This window comes from Chlorocebus sabaeus, chromosome 15 (genome assembly GCF_047675955.1).
Source record: "Chlorocebus sabaeus isolate Y175 chromosome 15, mChlSab1.0.hap1, whole genome shotgun sequence".
Lineage (NCBI taxonomy): Eukaryota > Metazoa > Chordata > Mammalia > Primates > Cercopithecidae > Chlorocebus > Chlorocebus sabaeus.
In genome coordinates, this window is record NC_132918.1 from 42,901,078 (window position 1) to 42,926,965 (window position 25,888).

Here is a 25,888-nt window from a genome sequence, read left to right on the forward strand (position 1 = left end):
ATAGAAACAAAACAAACAAAACAAAACAGCCTTTACTTGTAACTCCCTTTCTTATTTCTCTTCACTGCTGCACTTGAGATAATAATACATTTACTGATTTCTATACTTTCTCAACTCTTATTCCAAATTACACTTTCCTTTAAAACTATTCTGTACCTATCCAATTGCTCATTAGCCATCCCCATTCAGAACATCTTTAAAAAATTATGTCCAAATAGAAATTTCTCATTTATCACCTTCCTTTCATTTCTTTTATTTTTTCAATATAGTAGCCCAATCAAATATCTTTTCTTCCAAAATAAAATTCTGAAATTATACTTGATTCTGTCTACTCCCTTACTTCCCACAGAAGGTCGTAATTAAGTCTTGTAAAGCTTACTTGGAAGTGTGAAAGCTGGTCCCTTTCCAAGAGGTTCAGCCATTATTTTCACTCAGTTTCTCTTTAGGATACGGGCAGTCTCCTCCCTGCTCATCCTGCCATCTGCAGTCACTATCTCTGTATCTCAACAACACTGTTCTTCCCCACTGTCTCCCCAGAGACAGAAATGTCCAAAAAATGAATTGAAGCACCTTTCAAAATCCTAGCACAACGTTTTTCAACACTTAATCCTCAGTAACTCTGTGACTGTTGGAGATGAGCATTGGTATTTTAAAATCATAACACGGTTAGAATTTGGGAATTTTAAAGTTATTAAAAAGGTAAATCCACCTTCATTTGTGAACAGCTACAGTTTTCTCTTGGATATGCCATTTAACTGCGTAAGTGTTTTCTAAGGAAACTGGCACAATGAAATACTAAACATTACTGAGTAATGTTCTATAAACCCTCAGGTCATCTGCAGGCTTAAAATGGGTTTGTATCTCATATCTTTGCTTTCAAAGTCCTCCAGTGACTTTACATATGTTTTTCTGGTAATTCAGATATCATTGAACTAGAGATTCCATAGTGAAAACCTTTAATACTCTTGAAGAAAAATAAAAAAATAACAGTTTGATACACTAGAAAACTCTTTTTTCTCTTGCACTTCCTACACACTAAATCTAAAAATCTAATCTTTGCTAAAAGGATTGAGATTTGTGCCCATTATGGTTTTTCAACATCAAATTAAAGTTCTTGTGTTTGCTTCTGGAATAAAAATGCAAAATGACCTGAAATATTTTTAAAATATTCAAATTTTCCAACTGTGCCTAACATGACACATTTTAAACTTCAAAGAAATAGTGATTTATTCAATAAAACAAGTTGTGTGTTTTTGAGCAATGGCTCAAAGGTCCTTTTGCCTATCTGTGATTCCCATGCCCGTCCGTCTTTTAAGTCACTTAGTGTCTTATCTTCATTTGTAGGCTTGAATATATTTTCTTCCAATTTGTAGTCTTTAATCACTTAGTTTTTTTGTGATTTTGTTTTGTTTTGTCTTTTAGAGACAGGATCTCTCTCTTTTGGCCACACTGGGATCCAGTGACATGATCATGGCTCATATGACTTCAAACTCTTGGGTTCAGGTGATCTTTCCTCCTGAGTAGCTAGGCCTACAGATGCGCACTACCACATCTGGATAATTTTTCTTATTTTTTGTAGAGACAGAGTCTCACTATGTTGTCCAGGCTGGTCTCAAACTCCTGGCCTAACGCAATCCTCCTGACTTGGCCTCCCAAAGTACTGGCATTACAGGCATGAGCCTCTGTGCCTGGTCAGTCACCTCAGTTTTAATATTGTTTTTCTTAAGAGATAACTAAAAGATTTTCTTTAAAAGTCATCAATATATAGACTCTGAGAATGTGATGTGTGAAAACATTGCCTGTTGAAGTAGAGATAATAGCCATAGTTTTACTGAAAATCAGCACTAGTTTGAAAGAAACACTTGAAAAAAAAGTTATAAATGAAATTTTTAATAGGAGAGAAAAAATAATCTGTGAAAACACATAACTTTTTCAAATACTAAGAAATATTGCTGAGATATGTTCATCAACTTGCTCCTTTCTGACTGTGGACACCGCCAAGGAAGCATCGTTGAAGTCTCTCTTCTCCCTGCCATCATGTGTAAGTCAGAGTCTCCTAAAGAGCCCAAAGAGCTGAGGAAACTCTTCATTGGAGGGTTGACCTTTGAAACTACTGATGAGAGCCTGAGGAGCCATTTTGAGCAATGGGGAACGCTCACAGACTGTGTGGTAATGAGAGATCCAAACACCAAGCACGCCATGGGCTTTGGGTTTGCCATCTATGCCACTGTGGAGGAGGTGGATGCAGCCATGAATGCAAGGCCACACAAGGTGGATGGAAAGTTGTGGAACCAAAGAGAGCTGTCTCAAGAGGAGATTCCCAAAGACCAGGTGCCCATTTAACTGTGGAAAAGATATTTGTTGGTGGCATTAAAGAAGACGCTGAAGAACATCACCTAAGAGATGATTTTGAACAGCATAGAAAAATTGAAGTGATTGAAATCATGACTGACTGAGGCAATGGCAAGGAAAGGGTCTTTGACTTTGTAACCATTGATGACCATGATTCAGTGGATAAGACTGTCATTCAGAAATACCATACTGTGAATGGCCACAATTGTGAAGTTAGGAAAGCCCGGTCAAAGCAGGAGATGGCTTAGTGCTTCTTCCAGCCAAAGAGGTCGAAGTGGTTCTGGAAACTTCGGTTGTGGTCGTGGAGGTGGTTTCAGTGGGAATGACAGCTTTGGTCATGGAGGAAACTTCAGTGGTCGTGGTGGCTTTGGTAGCAGCCATGGTGGTGGTGGTGGATATGGTGGCAGTGGGGATGGCTATGACGGATTTGGCAATGATGGAAGCAATTTTGGAGGTGGTGGAAGCTACAATGATTTCGGCAATTACAACAATCAGTCTTCAAATTTTGGACCCTGATGGGAGGAAACTTTAGAGACAGAAGCTCTGGCCCCTATGATGGTGGAGGCCAATACTTTGCCAAACCACTAAATCTAGGTAGCTATGGCAGTTCTAGTAGCAGCAGTAGCTATGGCAGTGGCAGAAGATTTTAATTAGGAAACAAAGCTTAGCAGGAGAGGAAAGCCAGAGAAGCGACAGGGAAGCTATAGGTTATAACAGTTTTGTGAACTCAGCCAAGCACAGTGGTGGCAGGGCCTAGCTGTACAGAGAAAACATGTTTTAAATAAATACTCATGTGTATGGGCAAAAACCTCGAGGACTGTATTTGTGACTAATTGTATAACAGGTTATTTTAGTTTCTGTTCTGTGGAAAGTGTAAAGCATTCCAACAAAGGTTATATATGTATATGTGTACACACACACACACAAATATATTTGCACCCATGCTGTTGATTGCTAAATGTAATAGTCTAATCATGACACAGAATGAATGTCTTTTTTAAAATGTGCTGTGTAAAGTTAGTCTACTCTGAAGCCATCTTGGTAAATTTCCTGAACAGTGTGAAGTTAGAATTCCTTCAGGGTGATGCCAGGTTCTATTTGGAATTTACACACAGCCTGCTTGGGTGGAGAAGCCATTGTCTTTAGAAACCTTGGTGTAGTTGAATTGATAGTTACTGTTGTGACCTGAAGTTTACCATTAAAAGAGATTACCCAAGCAATATCATGGAATTAATGATTATGAAAATGATTGTTGGCACATCCTATGCAATATATCTAAATTGAATAATTGTACCAGGTAAAATTATAGATGGGAATAAAGTTTGTGTATAATCCATTATCATGTATAATCAATAAATGATTTCATTCTCTTGAAAAAAAAAGAAATATTGCTTTACTATGTATGATACTATGGCTTAAATCAATTTCCTAGATTACTGAGCCTAAATGACGATAATTTTCTTCTGTATCATCATTAAAATATTTACCAAGCCTTTGCTTACATAAGGCACTTAGTAAAAGTAGGCAAAGTTAGTTAGAAAGATAATCCGTGAACATATAGAATTAATTATTAAACAAAAATTTTCCAGGCTGATATAAATAATAACTAAAATGTAGTGAGCACATACCATGTGGCAGCACTGTTCTTTCCATTTAATCTTCTATAGTTATATGCTATTATACATAAAGTTGTTTTTCAGATGAGGAAAGATGAGGCACGAAGAGGTTAATCTAATGCCTAAAGTAAATAATTAGTAAGTGAAACATTTAGGATTCAAACTCAGAGCCCATAATCTTAACCATTATGGTATTCAGCCTCTGAAGAATCAATCTGACTTGATTAGATGCGGTTGATATTTTTAAATACTAGGTTTAAAAAATGTTTTGTGTGTGCATGTGTGAAATTTTCTACAAGAGTATTAGCTTTAAAGAGACCACACAATATTGCTGTACGTGAAGAAATAGACAGAAACTGGAAACAGAAAATCATAAAATATGCTTTTTACTAGTTGAGGATGTAAGAGTTTAGAGAAAAGTCTATATTAGTATTTTAGAATAAAAGACCTTTAAAATCGTATTAATAAATGCACTTATTTTACCTCAACAGTGAAGTTTTCCCAGATTGCTACCTATTTTAAATATAACCTTTGTATTTAATTTATACTAAATGTATTACATATATTCCCCCCCATCAGGAAGGCTTCTGATCTTTCTAAAATAGGCCATTATTTCATTTCTTTAAGAATAATTTTTTGCATTTACATTATTTTTTTCTATTATTCTGTGAACAATAACATCATCAAATGCTTGCAGAACCTTAATGGAATAAAAATAAAATTGAGCTATCCAGACAAAAGGCTTTTATAAATTAATCACTATCATGCTTAAAAGATCAGAAAGCAATTTTCCCAAGAACAAAAACTGCCCTGTTTCCTATCATGTGATTCACACTCTGAGCTATAAATAAAAGAGACCCAGAGAGACAGAACAAGAGAGATAATAGTAAGTGAAAACACTGTTAGCTATGAATTCTGAACTGAAAGAATAAGCAATTGACTAGTGGCTCATAGGAGTTTTTAAAACTCTTAAAAAAACTCCATAGGTTTTAGTTAAATTCATTACTTAATTTGCCATAAACCACTACAGTATATTTCTGTGGATGTGTGTGTACATGCATGGAGTCAACTATTTTATGGATATTTATCTCTATGTATAGTTTTAGTTGACTGCAATCACACTTTTGGAGGTAGGGAGAACAGAAATGAGTAAGCAGATTTATATGTATGTAAGTTATAGGAATATTCTGAGATACCAAGAATTATTCTTTTTGGTTAGTTTAGTTAACTCAGAAATACAATATTTTATTATTTCTCTCTGTGATGAAATTATACTTGCTGTCTCTCATAATCTCCATCTATCCCAACCCCATACCTTTGTATCACAGAAAATTGAGGGGACTATAAAAATTAATGTATACTCTCTAGCAATATAGATGATGTTTTTTATTTTAAAATATATTAAAATGTATTACATGAAGGATCTTGGGAAGGTTAACCTGGTATTCAGTGGAAAGTTGAATTGGAGTAGGGGGAGATTAGAGGGAAGAGTATCAGGTAAAGAGCCATTGCAATGGTTCAGGAAATAAGCTGATGAAGGTGTCGGTATTGGTGTTGTTGGTAAAGTTGCTTTTACATGAAAAATTGATTCTCTTCAAAGCAGAAGGATATACAAATGTAATATCAACTTAAACTGCAGCTTTGGAATGCCTCTAAAGTAAAGAGCTGTTATTTTACAGTCACATATAGGTAAAGGTGTGGAATATTAAGCATAACACAAAATTATTTTCAAATGAGGAAATGATTTTTATATAACAGCAAAAGTATCACTTAGATTATAGACATTTTCTTATTTAAATAAATAATTTTTTCAAGTTTTGTTATTCAACTTTTAAATTAACATTTGTTTACTGAACATTTACCATGTGCCATGAACTAGAGTTTTCATTCACATGATAATTGTATACCTGAAAAAATGTCAGCCAATGAAAGAGAAGAAAAAGAAGCTAAAGTTACTTTTCTGAAATCCTTATTAAACTCTCATTTTTTAAAATTTCAGGATAGGCACATCCCTACATTGTTTCTGTCTCATTGGAAGTTGTGTGTAATGGTATTGCTGTCTATAAAAGCATATTATATGTGCATAATTTTAAAATAAATCTTGTGATTGATCCTTTGTCATGCATTAATCACCCATAATGTATCTGACTGTTAATCTTGAATCTCATAATCTATCAAATTTGCTTAGAGTGAGCCATACATATATTGTTATTTGCTCAAACAACTTATAAAATGAGCCCTTCTCTATATACAGGCAAAGATCAATATTAAAATCACAAAATAACAACCATCTTAGGAAAAATTTTGGGGAAATGCAAAAGTTATTTTCTAATCCAGATTAAGAAAAATTTGAGCTGCTTAGCATTTCAGTGTCAGTAAAATGGAATATTTAGAAACATTTTACTCCACAGAAAATGTGTTTTGTCACATTTCTCAGTTGCTTTCCAATCAATTGTATTTGCTGTAGCAGATAAATGACTAAATATTCCTAAGAAAGTGAGATATTGAGTTAAATTTGATTCATTACATCTGATGCTCTCTTGAGAAAATGTCAGCTTCCTTTCAGGTCTCTCTTTTGCTCACAGTTGAAATGATGAGGTACAAATGACCACAGAAAACTGTGGACTTTTCTAATCCAAAAGCTGAAGCAGACACTCAAATTGGGATCTTGTCAGGAGGAGGTGTGAAGTTAGGCTGTCGCAATGATGGCATCACATTCTTCGGCCACTTTCATGTGAATACTAGAGAGAATAATTATTTAGTGATAAGTGCTTCTTAATTCTAACAAATTGCTAGCTCCTTCTTGGGTAGCAAATAAAACCCAGAAAATTCTGAAATGTTACAATTAGTTAACAATTTTTGAAAAGCTTTTAATATTCGTATTTCACATATCAAACACTAACTTTATGCAGAGCTCTGATCTCTAATGTTTGGAGATGCACATCCTACTTGCGTGAACAACATGTGAACAAGCTACAGAAAATATTATAATGTATAAATAAGAGCAAAATATCATGTAACAAAAACTCTAATTGTCTTACTCTAATTTTTTATTTGTATCCTCTATTTTATGTTCATTAAACTGGTTTTTAACATCAGAATATCAAGAATAAATGTACTTGAACATAAGCTATCTATGTCATTACAAATGACCATAATTCTGGCTGATATTTAAATTTTAAAAAAAGAATCGGCAAATAAGATGACTGGTTTTCTATTTACACCGATATCATAACTTTGAGTTGTTTATTAATTAAAAGGTTTATAATTAACTGAAGCCATTATTAACTAGAATATAGTCTTTACATTCACCCCAAGAGTGACTTTTCCCAAGCAAGTTTGAACTTCAGATATTTTGCATTTGATATCAGAAGTCTGTCCTCTAATAATAAAATCCTTATGTATTTAATAAATATATGCCATCCCTCTTAAGCTAAACCTTTTGTCCCTATTTACATATATGATTAACATGCATTATTTTTCTCGTTTTATTGCTGTCATTGTTATTATTGATAATGATCTTCAATTGAATTTTAACCAAAAGACATCTACAATAGCTGTAATATTTGCATATGTGTGGAGTTACTTCTAAGATATTTAATGGGGTGGGGTGTTGATTATTGAAGTGGGCTTTCAAGAAAGTACACTTAAGGATTAAGATAAATTTTACAGGAACATCAAAGAACATGACATGTAGCACCTATTGTTTTTGGGAAAATATTTCTCATGGCTGTAATATTAGGCTCATGTTGAATAATGAAAAGGTTAAGTTTCTGATGGAAGGGGACAGGGAAGTGTATAACATGACCCACTTCAAATATCATACCTGAATTGGAGAGTTACAGGAAGAAAAGTGTGATTCACTTAAAAAGTCAAATAGAGAGAGAAAATTAGGAAACTCCCATAAAAAACCAGCTTCTGAGTTCCAACTTCCCATAATTTTGCCCTCACAGCCTCGAATGTCAGTTTACTTACTGTTTGGGGGTGACAACACTATGAGAAAAGGATGTTAAGTATTGTCAGTTGGTAGAGCTGGAGAAATAGTAGGAGTTAGCACCATGGAGTGGTAAGAGCACTGTGCTGGGAGTCAGATTGGGTCCTTGGCTCGGGTCTATGACCGTGTAGTATCATGACTTTGCATAAGTCACTTACACCCTCTGAGATTCGGTATCAAATGAATGTGGTGCACTAAGGGATTTCTAAGTTTAAATGGCATTCCAGGTTACAGACTTGGCCAAGTCTGAGATTTGAAGAAAATTTTTAGAAACGTGTCAAAAATGGCACTTTCATTTTTCTTACATAGAGACAAGTATCTCCACCCTCATTCTGCCGAGAAATGACTTACAGTGCCAGTGAACTGGCCTGTGAAATATGATTGTGAAATCATTCTGATTTTCACTTTTTCAAGGGCATTAATGATTCTGCACCCATGATGCTCATCTTAGGAGCAAGCGCTGAGGTTTGATTTGCTGCTGTATGTCATTCAGAGCACTGTTTCTCCTGTATGCAGTGTTAATTATTAATAGCATAGGTATATTTGGAATGGTGCATTAAAGGACACTAGGAAGAAAATACTGAGTGTTTGGGACAAACAGTAAGTCTGAAAACAGGAGTGGGTCTTTCTTCATTTTGCATTCTTCTGCCAGATTTATAAATATAAATATATAAAGGCATAATCAAGAAAGCAAATAGCAAAGTTTCCAAAAGATGATACTATATTTTTATTACAAAAAGGACTAATCTGAATGTATATATTAAATATAGTAGGTGAGAAGTCCACTGTATGAGCTACTACATTGGAATGATATTAATGCAGAAAAATACATAAGGACTGAAATACCATTGGTCTGGTTACAGATGTTTTAAATAATAAATGCTCATAGAAAGACTGATTCAACTCAAGGGAAGACAATAAATAATGCTCTTGGAGTCAGAAAGGAGTTTTATATTTTTCCATGGAAGAACTCAGTCTTTATCCACAATTTTATTTTCCCTCAGTGTAAGTGAAATCAAGTTTGGTCGCTGTATTATACTAGTCAGAACATGATTACTACTTATGTGTTCTATAGCCCATGCAGCTTATGTGCTTATAAGAACTGCAATATAGGCTTCTTTGATACTCATCAGCTTTTGGGAATGAGTATCAAACTTTTATCAAACTTGATTTGATAAAATCAAATTTGATAAAACTTCTAAAAGTATTCAAGTACAATCACTGTTATTTGGGCACTGTAGGAAATGCAAATTCTTGGGCCCCAGCCCAGACCTACTAATCAGAAATACTGGGAGTTGAGCCCAGTAACTTGTATATCTATGTTTTATCAGGTCTTTTACACAATACTGATATGTGTTAAAGTTTGAGAACCACTGGTTCAGTAGTTCTCCACTTTTGGAACTGAAGAGTTTAAGTCTTTAAAAATGCACATAGCAATGTAATTCTAATCAAAATCCAAGAAGAATGTTCTTTATACATTGATACACTGAATCTAAAATATACATAAAATTCAGAGGACAAATAACAGCCTAGGCAAATATAAAAAGAAATCACACACACACATACACACACACACACACACACACACACAAATAAACAAGGCTGGATGGTTTACACTACAAGAAATGAAAACTTATTAAAAGCAATAGTAATTAAACCACTGTGGTAGAGGGGCAAGAATAGACAAATAGAACAGAAGAGAGACCCACACTAGGTGGTCATATAATTTATGACAAAGTTGACACAAATATGGCAGCAAAAGTTTGTTCTTTCCAGTAAGTTGTGCTGGGTTAATTAGATGTGCATGTTGGGAGAATGTTTACCTCATTCCAGGCAAACTAAAATCAATTCTAGATGGAATGTATATACTAAGATAAAAGGTAAAACAATAAATTTGAGGTGAAAACAGAAAAAATATCTTAATGAATTTGGTGTACACAAAGATCTCTTAAATAAAACACAAAGAATGCTGAGTATAAGAGAAAATAATTACTTTATTAAAATTAAGAGATTCTGTTCATCAAAACACACTCTTAAGAGGATGGAAAGGCAAACTATATAGTGGCAGAAGGGATTTACAATACATGCATTTGACAAAAGACTTCTATCCAGTTGTATCCAGTAGTTTAAGAGCTCCCTCAAATGAATAGCAAAGAGTAAACAACTCTTTAGAAAAATGAGCAGGAGGCTTTTACAGGCGTTTCACAAAAGTTTACATCCAGTTGTATAGTAAATATATGAAAGAGAAGGTACTCAAGTTTCTTAGACATCAGTGAAATGCAAATTAAAATTATTATGTGATATCACTATACACTCAGTAGGACAGAGTCAAAATGAAAAGGAAAAAATATCGTGTTGACTGATGATATGGGACAACTGAAACTCTTAAATTGCTGTTATCCTGCTCCGAGGTATATACCCCCCAAAAATGCAAACACCTGACCACCAAACAATATATTCCAGAATTTTTATAGCAGCAGTATTTGTAATATCAGCAAAGTAGAAATGCCCATCAATATAGTACAATGGATAAACAAATTGTGGGATAGCCATTCACTGTAAAACTGTACCTCAGAAAGAACTCCAAAAACTACAATTACACAGAAAACATAGATTAATCCCCAAACATGTTGAATTTAAAAAGTGTGCAGTGTGTAATTTCATTCACTTAAGTTCAAAACATGAAAAATCTATGGGAATAGCAGTTGGCAATGGGGTTGTGGGACAGTGAGAGGGCACAGAAGCTCTTCTGAGGAATCTGTTAATCTATTAATGTTGTTTTAGATCTGCTTACATGGGTGTATTCAGTTCTCCACTTTGGGAAATAATAATCTGAAGAGTTTAAGTATTTAAAAATGCACAGGGCAATGTAATTCCAATCAAAATTCAAGAACAATGTTGTAAAAGTTAGACTTCTGTAAATACATGCACTTTTCTGTTTGTGAGTTATGCTTTTATTTTTAAAAGTTTCCTGGAAAATTCACAGGGATATAGGGAAAGCTGTAATTTGAAAACAGCAATCCGGATGTAGTATACGGGAGAGATGGAGGTGGAGCTGGTTTGAGCCTATTGCTTTAGGCTAAAACAAAGACAATGGTAGTTTGGTTTAAGCTAGAAACAGGGAGGTTAGAGATAATCAGATAAATTCAAATGTAGAATTATGAGATAAAACTACCAGGACCTGGTGATGGACATGAAAGGTGAAGAGACCAAAGTGCTTGATTCTGTGAATCTGCGGATTACCTGCTAAGAAACTCCTGTGGTAGAGGTGAATGCAGCAAGAGGTCAGCACCAGAATTCCCAGTGCTGTGTTGAAGTGGAGGAGGTGCTTTTACTGGGGCAAAACTTGAGTTGAGACAGGGGCTTGTCAGATGAAGTATTTGGCACGTTGATCATTTCTTGCTTTTTAATCGACTTTCCTCACTGCTCTTTTACAGTAAAACACCTTCTGCTGGTTTTCCTCCTTATTTTTCAATTGTTCTTTCTCAGTTTTACTTGTTGGTTCCTCCTCTGGAATGCCCAGGACTCTGCTCTAAATACTTTTTTCTTCCTTATTTATGTGATTATTCGGGTTCATCTTCTTTTCCAAAAATGTGCAAACACAACGATGTGCAAACACACTTCTAATTCCAGACTTATGTTCAAAATTGTGTAGTTGATATCTCCTTTTGGGTATCTAATAGACATCTTAAATTTAGCATATGGAAAATGGAACATCTGGTCTTTCTTCCCAAACCCTCTTTTTGCAGCTTTCCACATGTGGTAGTGTAGACTAGAAGCTCTGAGATCATGGTTGCCTCTTCTCTTTGTATCATACCCCACATTCCGTCTTTCAGCTCTGGCTTTAGAATATATTCTGAAATCCCACTGTTTCTCATTATTTATATTGCTACAGTCTCATTTGCACTATCATATTATCTCATCTGTGTTATTAAAAGAGTATCCTACTTAGTTTTTTCTCTGCTTCTTCTCGTGTCCCCTCTCCATATTATATTTGCAATACAGCAACCAGAATGATCCTTTTAAAATGTGAATCCAATCACTTCTTCATCAAAATACCACAGTGATTCCCCATATACACAGAGTAAAATGCAAAGTCCTTATAAGTAGGTAAAAATACAAAGTCCTTATAAGTAAAATACAAAGTCCATTATAAGGCCCACAAGAATCCATATGACCTGCCTATTAATTTCCCTTCTGACCTTTTTTTTCTACCGTTCTACTATTTTTTTTCATTCTGTTCTGTTCAATTTGAGAAACTTAATCTTCCTCTAACATTTTGGGCATGATCTTCAATGACCATCTGGTACAGCCTTACCTTGAATAAATTCCTGGATGGAACACTCTTTCCCTAATTGCCCCTTTGCCAGCTCCCTCACTCTCTTCAAGTCTTTGATCAAATGTCACCTCAATCATCATCATATAAAAAAATGCCATCCATACCCAATAACACACTTCTGATATCACCTACCATGCTTTTATTTTTCTGTAGTGTGCATCGCCTTCTAATATATAATATAATTACTCAGTGTGTGTCCCCTGACCTCACTAAAAAATAAGGTCCAGGAAGGCGGGGATCTGGGGGAGCTCTGTCTAATTATTTCACTGGAACTGTCTGACCCATAGTAGATGCTCAAAAAAAAATCTAAAATTTATTTATTTATTATGTCTATTTAAAAAAATGTTTCTGCTTCTCCTGTTTCTTCATTAAAATGTAAATTTCAAGAATTTTGCTTTGCTCATCCACAGGTCCCAAATTTCTAGAAAAGTGCCTATCACATCCATAGGTAGTTCCTTAAATATTTATAGAATATATAAATATTGAACTGTTACATGTAGGGCAACTCAGGTACACATGGAAAGTCACAGAAGGATTCTAGAATATGCTATGCTCTAGAACCACAAGTAGTTGAACACTGCTAGAGTCATAGTGAGAAAAGAATAATATTTGGAGATAAAAGTGGAAAAGGAGTCAGGGAGAACTCATGAAAAGCATGTAAGCCAGAGTACAAGGAAACCAGCAAAAGTTCTAGATTTTTTCCTTGGAGAGACAATGACGAAACAATGGAGAATTTTGTGGAGGAAAGTGACACTATCAGATTCAAATGTTAGGAAAATATCTCTGACAGAAGAGAAGAGGACAAACTGGAAGAGTCCAGACTAAAGCCAGGCCAACTGATAAGTGGACAGCTGCAATAATTCATTGTGAAAATTAAGAGCTGATACAAATATATGAATTTCTCCCCTATAACTCAGTGGAAAATTTAATTGCACAGGTAAAATTCCATAATAAATAAAATATATATTTATGATGATACATGGAATAATTAAAATGCTGGTGTATTTTTCTCTTCATCTTCAAGGCCTGAAACATAAATTAGAATATCACATTGTAATGTATGAAATATCATACTGATTTTTAAACTATACAACCTATGGACATCTTGAAAAAGAAACCACTACAATTTATCCAATACAACTATCTAGACTTCAGTGTTGAACTTCTTACTTAAGGATCTCTTATAATCCTTTTCCCATTTTCAGTACTTCTTCCTAAACAATTATATCTATTCTTAAAGATCATTATAAATGAGTGATTCAAATGTCTTTACCTCTACCCAAGATCTCTCGTTTAGATTCATATGCACAAGTGTCTTCATAAGAAGCAATATATTTTACAAAATGTGAAATATACAATTACACAGTATCATGTATCTATAAGAACATAATAATGTCCTTATATGAATATATTTGACATCAGTATGCCATGTGCTTTATGCCACTTTCCTTTTCTCTGATGCATCCTTCAAAATCCTTGACATACACACTTGGATGATTCAAAAGTATCTGTGTCTCAAATGCAACATAACCAAAATTAAACTCATTATTCTATTCCCAAAACAGATCCCTTTCCAGGATTTCCTTACTCAGTGAATATGCCCACCAACCATGCAGAAATATGGACATCATCCTTGTTCCTTCTCTCTCTCTTATCCATTATTTCCAACATTCTTTTTTTTTTCCTGTATCAGGATGGAATGTTTATTATTATTATTATTTTTAATTTAATTTAATTTTAATTTTCAGGTTACATGTACAGGACATGCAGGTTTGTTACATAGGTAAACGTGTGCTATGGTGGTTTGATGCACCTATCAACCCATCACCTAGGTATTAAGCCCCACATGCATTAGCTACTTAGCTTGATGTTCTTCCTCCCCCTGCTCTCTGACAGGCCCCAGTGTGTGTTGTTGCCCTCCCTGTGTCCATGTGTTCTCATTCCAACATTGAGTCTTATCAATTTTACACCAAAGATGTCTTTCAAATATTCCCACTTGTCGTTATCACTGCCACCACCTTAGTCCAAGCTACCCTCATCTCTTGTCTTAATCATTCTAGTGGCCTCCTAACTAGTTTCCTCTCAGACACTCTTGTGCCTTTCTTTCCTCTCAATGTATTCTCCACATTCAAGCAAGAATGATCATTCAATATGCAGATCTTATTTTGTCAGACATATGCTTAAAATCCTTCAAAGGATTTTGATTGATTTTGGGATTAGGATCAAAGTCATTAACAAGGTCTGCATAATCTGGTCTCTCTCTAACTCTGTTCTATAAAACTCTGCATCACTTGGCCCCTCCATAACTAACTCTTCTCCTTCTTCATAAAAATGTTATTTATCTTGTCCCATCACATGACTTTTGTACTTGCTGCTCCCTCCACCCGACCTACATTCCTAATGCTCCTGATGCAATCATCCATATCCCACCTCTCCTGGGTAATGACTACTAATCCTTTAGCTTTCAGTCCAACCATCATTTTCTCAGGGAAGCCTACCCACTTCTTCAGAATATACCACATCCTTCAAGTACCTTTTAATTAAAGCCCCTATCATAGTATAATGTACATTTTTCTGCTTGATTATTGGTCAATGCCTGTGTCCCTCCCCAGCCTGTAATCTCTGTAAGATCAGGGAGCTTCTGTATACAGTACTATACTGCAAGTACCCAGAATAGACCCTAGAACATTTTTATGATCAGTAAATATTTGATTGATGAAAGAACCATTTGGTTCCCCAAATGGTTCACTCCATAATGAACATCACCAAGAAGGAAGAGGATGCCATTAGCTCACTGAGCCCCTGTGTCAGGCAAAACAAGGCAAAAAAGTTTAAGGAATAAACATTATAATTGACCTCTTTTGACTTTATCTAGGTTGCCTTTGACACCTAATTGAGTGTTAGTCCTACATATTATGGCATGCAAAAAGGTCTTCAATTGAGTTCTGGAAATTAGATGCCAAATCACTGGCTCAAAATCATTTTGATTTAAGTTAAACATCAGTTAAGTTATAGGTTTTAATCATTTTTTATCCTTGAGTACGTCATCTGATTTATATAATAACTGCATTTAAAAATATTTAAGTCTCATGGATCTGGGAACTAAGGGACCTGAAGAAGCTGATCCTGAGATTTTTTTACACTTATAGAACACTTGTTTGCATAAAGCTGAGTGTTGGTAACAGCTTAATAGATCGGGTAGCTACACAATAACCCTGCACAGGCGGTATATATTAAGATCAGCTTTGAGTTGCCGAGGATTTTTTCTTTTTTGAAATATGAGATCTAAAATAATTTAGTTTCTAGCTGCTTGCCACTGTTCTCACCCCACACTTGCCGTTTTACATATGATTACCGAGTTGACCCCAAAGGCTTTTAGGTTGAGAGGCTGCAAGGTCAGTGTCCTTGCCACCTCCCAATCTCTGCCTGTACCTACCTCAGACGCGTCTTTGTACTATCCCTGCTGGACACTGCACCTTTCCATAATTATAAATGTCTGTTTTCAGTCACTTCAAAGGTTTCTCAGCACTGGGAGTCCTCCTTCAAAGCCTCTGCATTGCTGAGCAACTTCTGTCATTGACAGGAGGTCTTGCTTTGAAGTTTTTCATGCCATTTATTGATTTCCCCCTTTAAAGATGTTCAGATTAGAAAATGCTTCACCCCCTTTGAACATGTGCATATTTTTATGATGTTGAAGGGTTAATCCTTTGAAGATATTTACATTTTATAGCAACGTCCTTATATGAATAAATTTGACATCAGATACGCCACATGCTTTATGACACTTTCCTTTTCTCTGCTGGATCCTTCAAGATCAAGATCCTCTCAATTTAGTTCATTATTGGTTCTTACATTATGCTTTTGTTCCTTTTTTAATATAATGCCCAAGAACTCAGTAAATGTGGTTAAAAAAAAGGGGGGGGGGGAATTGCATAATTTAGAAATAGCCTTTATTCCAATTATTTACTTAAGTTTACTTACAGTTGGGACATGTTTAATGTTTAGGAGTATTTGCAATGTTTTCTGGACCTCATGGCCATTTTTAGTGTTCTAAAGTTACACATCAGCACCAACAAAGGTTAGCTTTGAAAAGTAGCTCTGTCTTAGTGATAAAATGCATAATTTCATACACATTTTTCCTTGTATATGTGCTTAAACCTCAGTTTTCTAATGCCTTGAAGAGAATAAGGATAATACGAAGATTAAATTTGAAAGCTGCACTTTAGGAGTTTAGTACAGTGCCTCACACATAGTAAGTTAGCTATGTCTGTGGCAATTAAATGACCAAATCCAATTAGTTCAATACTGGATAACAGCCCATATAATGTTTTAGGCATTAGCTTTAGGACTGTCCCTGCTGATCAGAAGTACACTACCTCCCTCTAATGAACTGATTTCAGCAATTCTACCACTTGGAATTTCTCTCATTTAGCTTAAGATTTCGATTACTGATATAGGTAGAATAAAGTACTATTAGGAGAGGTAATGTTTTAAATCCTAGTGTAAATGAAGACTTTGAAAGCATGTTGTGGTGATACAGACAAACAGGAAAAGGAGGAAACAGTTCTCAAGAGTAAAAAAAGAGCTGGGAAAATTGAGGGAGCAATGGTGGTAAAGAAAATGGGGTAAATGTGAACTTTCACACAATTTTTTTCAAAGGTTGAAAATATATACACACAAACACATCACCCCCAAGCCTACTTTGTAACTAAAAATAATAAGTAGTGGTATAATGCAAATTAAACTACAGATGCCAAATCTAGAAATATCACACGCACAGAAAGAAAATAAATATAATTGGCATGAGTTTTGATGCCTAGTGGGCTGGTAAACTCATATTAAATGTAGTCCAGTTGTTAACCAGGAATCATATATGACCTCCCTGTGCATAATAAAAATAAAGTGGCTCTATTTAATTTCGGTGTTTGGCATAATTAGATTGTAATCATAATATCAGGGAAACATTTTCATTTTCCTGGATGTCAGTGATTGACTTTCATTTCTCTAGCACTCTAAATGTATTGTTTCATTCAGTAATTTAATCATTTATTTATTTAAAATTTATACAGTGCCAAGGAAGCATAAATGGCCAATAAACATATAAAAAGATACTTAGCTTCACTCTTCATGAGGGCAATATAGAATAAATGTAGGCAACAATAAGGTACATATTTTATCCATTACCCAGTAATAGCAAGTGTTGTTATCTTGGTAGTATCAAGTGCTGTTAGGATTGTGGGGGAATTAGTATTTATTACACATTGTTGGAGGAGGTATAATTTGATATATATTTTTGGAATAAGATTAGAAATTATTTATAAAAATGGAAATGAGTATATCCTTCAATCCAGAAGTGTTCCCTCTCAGCTTTATTTGCAGAAACATTGTGTTTGTGGTAGCATTGTATTAATAGGAAAAAAAAAAAAAGAAAAGAAATAAGGAAAAGAAATAGAGGGAAGAAAGGAAAGAAGGAAAAAAATAACTTAAATATCTAAACATCCACTAGTAGTGGAATGTTTGAATGAACTATGGATGTTCTATTACACAAAATACAGCACAAGAGTTAAGCAAAAAACAAACAAACAAAAAGCCATAAGCTACTATCTCTATGACCAGAGATGAAAAACTTTTTAACCATGTGGAAAGAGAAAAAAGGCAAAACTTGAAGAATAATATAGACTGACTGAGACTGGTAATATAAGACACACAAAGTGTAAAATATATATGTTTATATGTGTGTGTAAGAAATACAATGTTGCCTGTGTTCTGAGGCTGCATTTGGGGGTGTTAATCAATGTGGGCTCTTTATCTCAATTAATTAATCAATATGTAATTGATTATTAATCTTTGTGTAATAAATTTATAATAATATATAAATATGTTTATGTATTCTAGTGACATCCTTTCGGTAATAGGGATATATTCATATATTCTCTGTGTAATTAAAATAAATAAGTAAAACTAAGTACAAACATATTTCATAAATCATCTTCTAAACAAATTAATACACCAGATTTCATTCCAAACATGCAAATATTGAGATTGTCTGTTAGTCATTAAATTTGTATTCAATTTTGTGCAAGTTCCCCATTAGTCAAGAAATCTAATGTGCTACATCTTATTAATTTATTAGAAGGGTACAAAAGGGAGATGGCTTTATGCTTTTGGATCAGGTAGTAAAAATATTACTGCCCCAAAGATACTTTAGATGTAATGTGTCTGCCCTTGTATATATAATCAGCAGGCAGAGGCAAGAAATGTGTCCCAAGCAAAGTCTCATATATGTTTATACCCACTCAATCTCCCACTAAGGCTCCCTAACCCCAGAGTTGCCCCAGAATCTATACTGGTGCCAGTGCTACCAAATTCTTCTCCACTTCCTCAACTGGAAATATTGGAAATAGAGCAATACATTTTCTGAGTTGTACATGTAACATCAATATGTTCAGGTTTTCAAATATATATTTCATGTCCAAGAGTTTCCCTCCTCTTTTCTTAATCTTGCTTACATGAAAATATATCTTTCCAACTCTTAAAGGATCTTAAGCCCTGATACTTAAAATTTTATTACAAAATCAGAACCTTTGAAATTCCAGTTGATTTTGAACATAGTATAATGCATTTTAATATATTGATTCTCTTCTGGGGTCCTGTAACTATAAAGAAAATAAAAGACATATATATACGTGTGTGTGTGTGTGTGTGTGTATCTCTCATTCGTGAGAGAACAGGCTCTAGCTATTGAAAAGACTGTAGATATTTGGCCTTAATATTTATTAAATTGATGCAACATATCTGGCCTTAATGTTTATTATACATGAACATGTTTTTTTTTATTAAGATATAATTTATTTTAAAATTGCTCTATTTTTGACATCAATAGTTTCTTTGGGGGGTGAATTTTAACGTATTTCCAACTCCTGAGTCTTGGATTGTATTCCTAAATAGCCAGCTGGTATCTAGACCTTTTATTTTGAAAATTAAGTACAATTTTTGTCTAGCCTCTCTTAGATTGTGGCCTGGTTGATAAATTTTATCTTACATTTATCTCATTGGTGAACATTGTTAAAGAAAGCTATTAATAGCAACTCTCTGAGTCATGGAACTGCACTATTATTCAGTGAATACATAGCAGTCTTTATTGGCCTTTCTATACAATCCTCCGTTGTTTCATAGGATTATTTGATACCAAGGAAAACATTAAAATATGCTATCCTAAGGGGGAAAACTTGGATTGATTACGGCTATTTATCTTCAACTATGGGTGTAAAAGCAATGTCAATGCAATAAATTGTCCAAAATAAAATGCCCCATTAGTGTTTAGGGGAAAAATTGAAAATGTGGCAGAACATGTGTCTACAGATTTTTATTTACTAAAGACATATCTGAAATTTTAGCTTCAACAAAAACTGCACACGTGAGTTTTTCTTTCTCTTCTAAATTGAAATTGCCTTTATAATTGTCAAACAACATGTGTTGCCAAATGAGTGCTGCTTATTTATCTTCATTTTTCCTATGAAATAATAAAATTACTTTTATTACATGCCACAAGCCACTTTTCCAAACTTTCTGAGGTTTCCAAACAAAATTTAAAACAACATAGGCAAAAATATTTGTAAAATCACTATAAGTTTTTATTCCATTAATGAATATTGAATGAATATTGAGTGCCAACAGCTGACATCACATAGAGACAAATATCATATGGCTTCTGCTCACCATAGTGCCCAAAGATCATCAAAGCCATGTGAGGAAGCTACCATGTAGCTTGCACTACAATGAAGCAAGCATGGGATTACAGGAGCATCTAAGACAAAGGGAGTCTCCCCAAGGTTGGGAAGGGTAAGCACAAGGGGACGGTTTCGGATTATTTTAGAAGAGGTAACATCTCAACAGAATCTCTAAATATCATCAGAGGTAACCTATTTGAGAGATTCGGCAAAGGTAATTAAAAACACAAAAAATGGTGATCTAAATATGCTAAGACCTAAAGCAGCATAGGATTTTTATAGACTCTCAAATATTTCAGCATGTATGACACAAGAAGAGGCTCAAGGAGGTACAGGGCTAGCCCTGGAGAGGTAGGCAAATGCTCAGTGTGATGCCATGATAAGTGGGAAAGTGCTTGGGTGCCAACTAGGGAAACTGGAATGGACACAATAGAGAGGCATTAAAGATCTTCAGTCATAAGTGAGAGAGTCAGATGCAGAGTTCGGAAAGACCATCCAGTCATTCAGAGCAAATCAATTCTTTCAACTGCTTAGGAAAAATTTATATAGAGTCCTCCTTTACTCTGTGCCTTCTGTCACACCCCAATTCTGGTTCAGCAAATCTTACTGGCTTTTATCTTGAAAATATGTCCAGAATATCAGCAGTTCTTGGTATGCTATCACTTCCACACAAGTCTGAGTCACCATAATCCTGCCTAAAGATTACTGCAATTATATCCTAACTGATCTCTCCACTTCTGCCCTTGTTCTCTTCTAATCTAATTTTTATAGGAGCCAGAATGATGCTTTTAAAACACTTCAGACCATGTCATCATTCTCAGTTATTAGAGAATGCATTATATCTTGTTGGCTTCTTATTGTCTCTTTATTAGCTTCTTGTTGTTACTCGACAAATTACTACCAACTTACTGGCTTAAAATATCACACATTTATTATCATAGTCTGGAGATCAGAAGCCTGATATGAGTTTCACTGGATGAAAATCAAAGGTGCTGGTAGAGCTGTGTTTCTTCTTCAAACTCTAGGGGACAATTAATTCCTTGCCATGTGTGTTAGTCAGGGTTCTCTAGAGAGACAGAACTAGTAGGATGCATATATCTATGAAAGAGAGTTTATTAAGGAGAATTGAGTCACATGATCACAAGTCCCATGATAGGTCATCTGCAAGTTGAGGAGCAAGGAAGCCAGTAATGGATCAGTCTGAGTCCCAAAACCTCAAAAGTAGGAAAGCCGACTGTGCAGTCTTCAGTCTGTGGCCAAAGGCCTGAGAGCCCCTGCCAAACCCCTGTGTAAGACCAAGAGTCCAAAACTGAAGAACTTGGAGTCTGATGTTCAAGGCCACGAAACATCCGTCACAGGAGAAAGATGAAGGCTGGAAGACTCAGGAGGTCAAGTCCTTCCATGCTCTTCTGCCTGCTTCAATATAGCCATGCTGACAGCTGATTAGATGGTGTCCATCCATATTGAGGGTGGGTCTGCCTTTCCTAATCCACTGACTCAAACGTTAATCTCCTTTGGCAACACCCTAACAGAACACCCAGGAACAGTACCTTGCCTCCTTCAATCCAGTCAAGTTGACACTCAATATTAACCATCACAAGTTCATCCTTTGTCAACTTGAACCCATTACACATCTCCTGAAATCATACAAATCTTCAAATAAACACAATAATAAGATCATAAATACACCTAACATAATACAGCTATCCTTCGTACAACCATAAATGCACTAATTCTTAACCTAAATGCTCTCATCTAGGGTTAACAACACTTAAGTATTGATATGAAGTCAATAAATCTTATGCTACATGATAAAGGAAAAAGAAAGGAAATAAAATGAAGATATTTTCTTAATACAAATGTATCCATGCACAAACATGTTCTTAACAAAATAAGGAGAAAACACATGACAATTATAGTTCTCATTTCTATAACTGGCCGTGTGGTCATAGCTAGTGTTGATTACTACCTTCTTCTACCACTCATTCTGTATTCCTTTTGCCTTCTGCACACATCTCAGCGGATTGTGGCTTTTTACCTTATGGAGTGACCCGAATCTTCATTCCTGAAGGGTCTGTGTCACATGTAGTCCTGCCTAGATTGAGTCGTTGTAGTTTCCCATTGACCTTAATCACATGGCATGGAAATACTAAGAGATGCCCTAAAGGATCTCCTGTACTCCACGCATACTCTTGCTTACCTCCGTTGTGGAGTAGTAGACCAATTTCATCTCGATAGTCAGGTCAATCACCCCAACCAATACTGTAACTCCCTTTTTAGGCTGTTGACTTAGAGGTAGGAGGAGCCAAAAGTGCCCAAGTGGCAATCTTAGCTTCCAGTTTAATAGAATTATTGTTGTGTCTCCTGGAACTAAGATCTCTAGGCCAGCAGAACATCATGTCACGGGAACAGGAAGCAAAAATTTTGTTAGTGGTTTGCTGGGGGTGATAGTGAGTAGTGCCACTTCCACTTCCACCTCTTGATTCCTGAACCTGTGAATCCTGGCTGTGGGAGAAATAGTACCATATATTGGACGCTGATTTATGGCATACACAGCCTTCTGGAGAACTTTGCTCAGCCTTGCAAAGTATTGTCACCTAGTTGGCATTGTAATTGTGACTTCAAAAGGTTGTTTCACCTTTCTGCCAATCCAGCTGCTTCAGTATAATAAGGAACATGGTAAGATCAGTGAATTCCATGAGCATGAGTCCACTGCCGCATATTATTATTTATTTATTTTTTTGAGATGGAGTCTCACTATATCACCCAGGTTATACTGCAGTGACACGGTCTCAGGTCACTGCAACCTTCGCCTCCCAGGTTCAAGCAATTCTCCTGCCTTAGCCTCCCAAGTAACTGGGACTACAGGTGCATGCCACCATGTCTGGCTAATTTTTTTTGTATTTTTAGTAGAGATGGGTTTTCACCATGTTAGCCAAGATGATCTCTATCTCCTGACCTCATGATCCGCCCACCTCAGTCTCCCAAAGTGCTGGGATTACAGGCTTGAGCCATAGCACTCGGCCTGCCACACTTCTTTAGCTATCAAGTGAGTATCTTGGTCAGAAGCAATGCTGTGTGGAATACCATGACGGTGGATAAGGCATTCCGTGAGTCCACAGACGGTAGCTTTGGCAGAAGCATTGTGTGAAGGGTAGGCACACCCACATCTGGGGTGATTGTCTATTCTAGTGAGGACAAACCACTGCCATGTACATGATGGAAGAGGTCAAATATAATCAACCAGCCACCAAGTTGCTGGCTGATTTTCCCGAAGAATAGTGCCGTATCGAGGGCTCAGTGTTGGTCTCTGCTGTTGGCAAATTGGCCACTCAGTGGTGGCTGTAGCCAGGTCAGCCTTGGTGAGTAGAAATCCATGTTGCTGAGCCCATGCATAACCTCCATCCCTGCCACCATGGCCACTTTGTTCTTGGAACCATTGGGTGGTGACAGGGGTGGCTGGGGAAAGAGGCTGAATGGTATCCTCAGAACGAGTCATCCTATCCACTTGATTATTAAAATCCTCCTCTGCCAAGGTCACCCTTTGGTGAGCGCTCACATGAGAAACAAATATCTTCACAGTTTGGGACCACTTACAGAGGTCTATGTACATAATTCTTCCCCAAATTTATTTGTCACCAATTTTCCAAACATACTTCTTCTAAGTCCCTGACCATCCAGTCAAATCACTGGCTACAGCCCTTGAATCAGTATATAATTGCACAACTGGCAATTTCTCCTTCCAAGAAAAGGGCAGAACCAGGTGCACTCTCAAAGATCTGCCCACTGGGAAGATTTCTGTTTGCCACGCTCCTTCAGGAATGTCCTAGAAAGGGGCTGTAGCGCTGCAGTTGTCCACTTTCAGATGATGCCTGCATATCATGCTGAACCATCCATAAACCAGGCCCTAGCTTTCTCTTCTTCTGTCAGTTGATCATAGGGAACTCCCCACGAGGTCATCGATGCAGGGTGGGGGAGAGAAGGCAGAGTAGCAGGAGTAAAAACCATAGGCATTTAAGCCATTTCCTCATGTAACTTACTTGTACCTTCAGGACTTGCTTGAACTCGATCACATATATACCACTTCCATTTGACGATGGAATGCTGCTGTGCACACCCAACTTTATGGCACCCAATTCAAGACAGGCAACTCGGGCCACATGATGCCTTAATGACTCATGGTCAAAAGTTCAGTTTCCACCAAAGCCCAGGAACAGGTCAAAAGCTGTCTCTCAGAAGGAGAGTAGTTTTCTACAGAAGGTAGCAAGGCCTTGCTCCAAAATCCTAGTGGCCTCTGCTATGATTCACCTATAGGAGCCTGCCAAAGGCTCCAAACATCATCCCTATCTGCCACTGACACCTCCACCACCATTGAATCTGCTGGGTCATATGGCCCAAGTGGCAGAGCAGCTTGCATAGCAGCCTGGACTTATTGCAGAGCTTTCTCCTGTTCTGGACCCCACTCAAAATGGCAGTTTTTCAGGTCATTCATAAATGGGTTGGAGTAGCACATCCAAATAAGGAATATGTTGCCTCCAAAATCCAAATAAGCCCACTAGACATTGTGCCTCTTTCTTAGCTGTAGGGGGCGGGGCAAATGCAACAACTTACCCTTCACCTTAGAAGGAATATCTTGACAGGCCCCACACCACTGGACCCCTAGAAATTTCCCTGATGTAAAAGGTCCCTGAATTTTAGTTGGATTTATTTCCCTTTCTGCGGCATCTAAATGTCTCAACAATAAGTCCAGAGTGTTTGTTACTTCTCGCTCACTGGGTCCGATCAGCATAATTTCACCAATATAATGAACTTGTGTGACATCTTGCGGAGTAGAGAAGCAATCAAGATCTCTGAACAAGATTATGACACAAAGCTGGAGAGTTGATATAATCCTGAGTTAGGGCAGTAACAGCATATTGCTGGCCTTGCCAGCTGGAGACAAATTGCATCTGGTGGGTCTTACGGACAGGAATAGAGAAAAAGGCATTTGTCAAGTCAATGGCTGCATACCAGTACCAGGAGATGTGTTAATTTGCTCCAGCAATGAAACCACATCAGGTACAGCAGCTGCAATTGGAGTCACCACTTGGTTAAACTTATGATAATCCACTGTTATTCTCTAAGATCTATCTGTCTTCTGCACAGGCCAAACAGGAGAGTTGAATGGGAATGTGGTGAGAATCACCACCCCTGCATCTTTTAGATCCTTGATGGTGGCACTAATCTCTGCAGTCCCTCCAGAAATGGATATTATTTCTGTTTTACCATTTTTCTAAGTAGAGGTAGCTCTAATGGCTTCCATTTGGCCTTTTCCACCATAATAGCCCTCACCCTACCAGTCAGGGGGCCAAAATGGAGGTTCTGCCAATTGCTAAATATGTCAATGCCAATTATGCATTCTGGCAAAGGGGAAATGACCACAGGATGAGTCCAGGGACCCACTGGACTCACTGTGAGTTAGATTGGAGCTAAAACTCCATGAATTAGCTGACCTTCAAAAGCCCCTACTTTAACTGGAGGACCACAATGATGTTTTGTGTCCTCTGGAATCAACGTCAGCTCTGAGCCAGTGTCCTGTAGTCTCTGAAACGTCCGGTCATTTCACTTTCTCCAGTGCACAGTTACCCTTGTAAAAGGCTGAAAGTCTCCTTGGGGAAGGATGGGAGAAAGAATAACAGTATAAATTTTCGATAGTGTAGTGGTGTCCTTCTTGAAGGGGACCCTTCATTTAAGGGGTTTTGAGTCTGTAAACTGGTTTAAGTCTGGAAATTGATTGAGGGGCTGTGATTCTCTGTTTTAATAATTCAAATTGGTCTTTTGTCCACTTGACCTTGAAGTTTACTGCTTATACAAATTA

General features: G+C 36.4%; 1 pseudogene; it reads left to right on the plus strand.

The window, feature by feature from the left end:
- Window positions 1–1,959: 1,959 nt before the first annotated feature.
- Window positions 1,960–3,002, plus strand: LOC103241517 (heterogeneous nuclear ribonucleoprotein A1-like; annotated as a pseudogene).
- The last annotated feature ends 22,886 nt before the right edge of the window (window positions 3,003–25,888 follow it).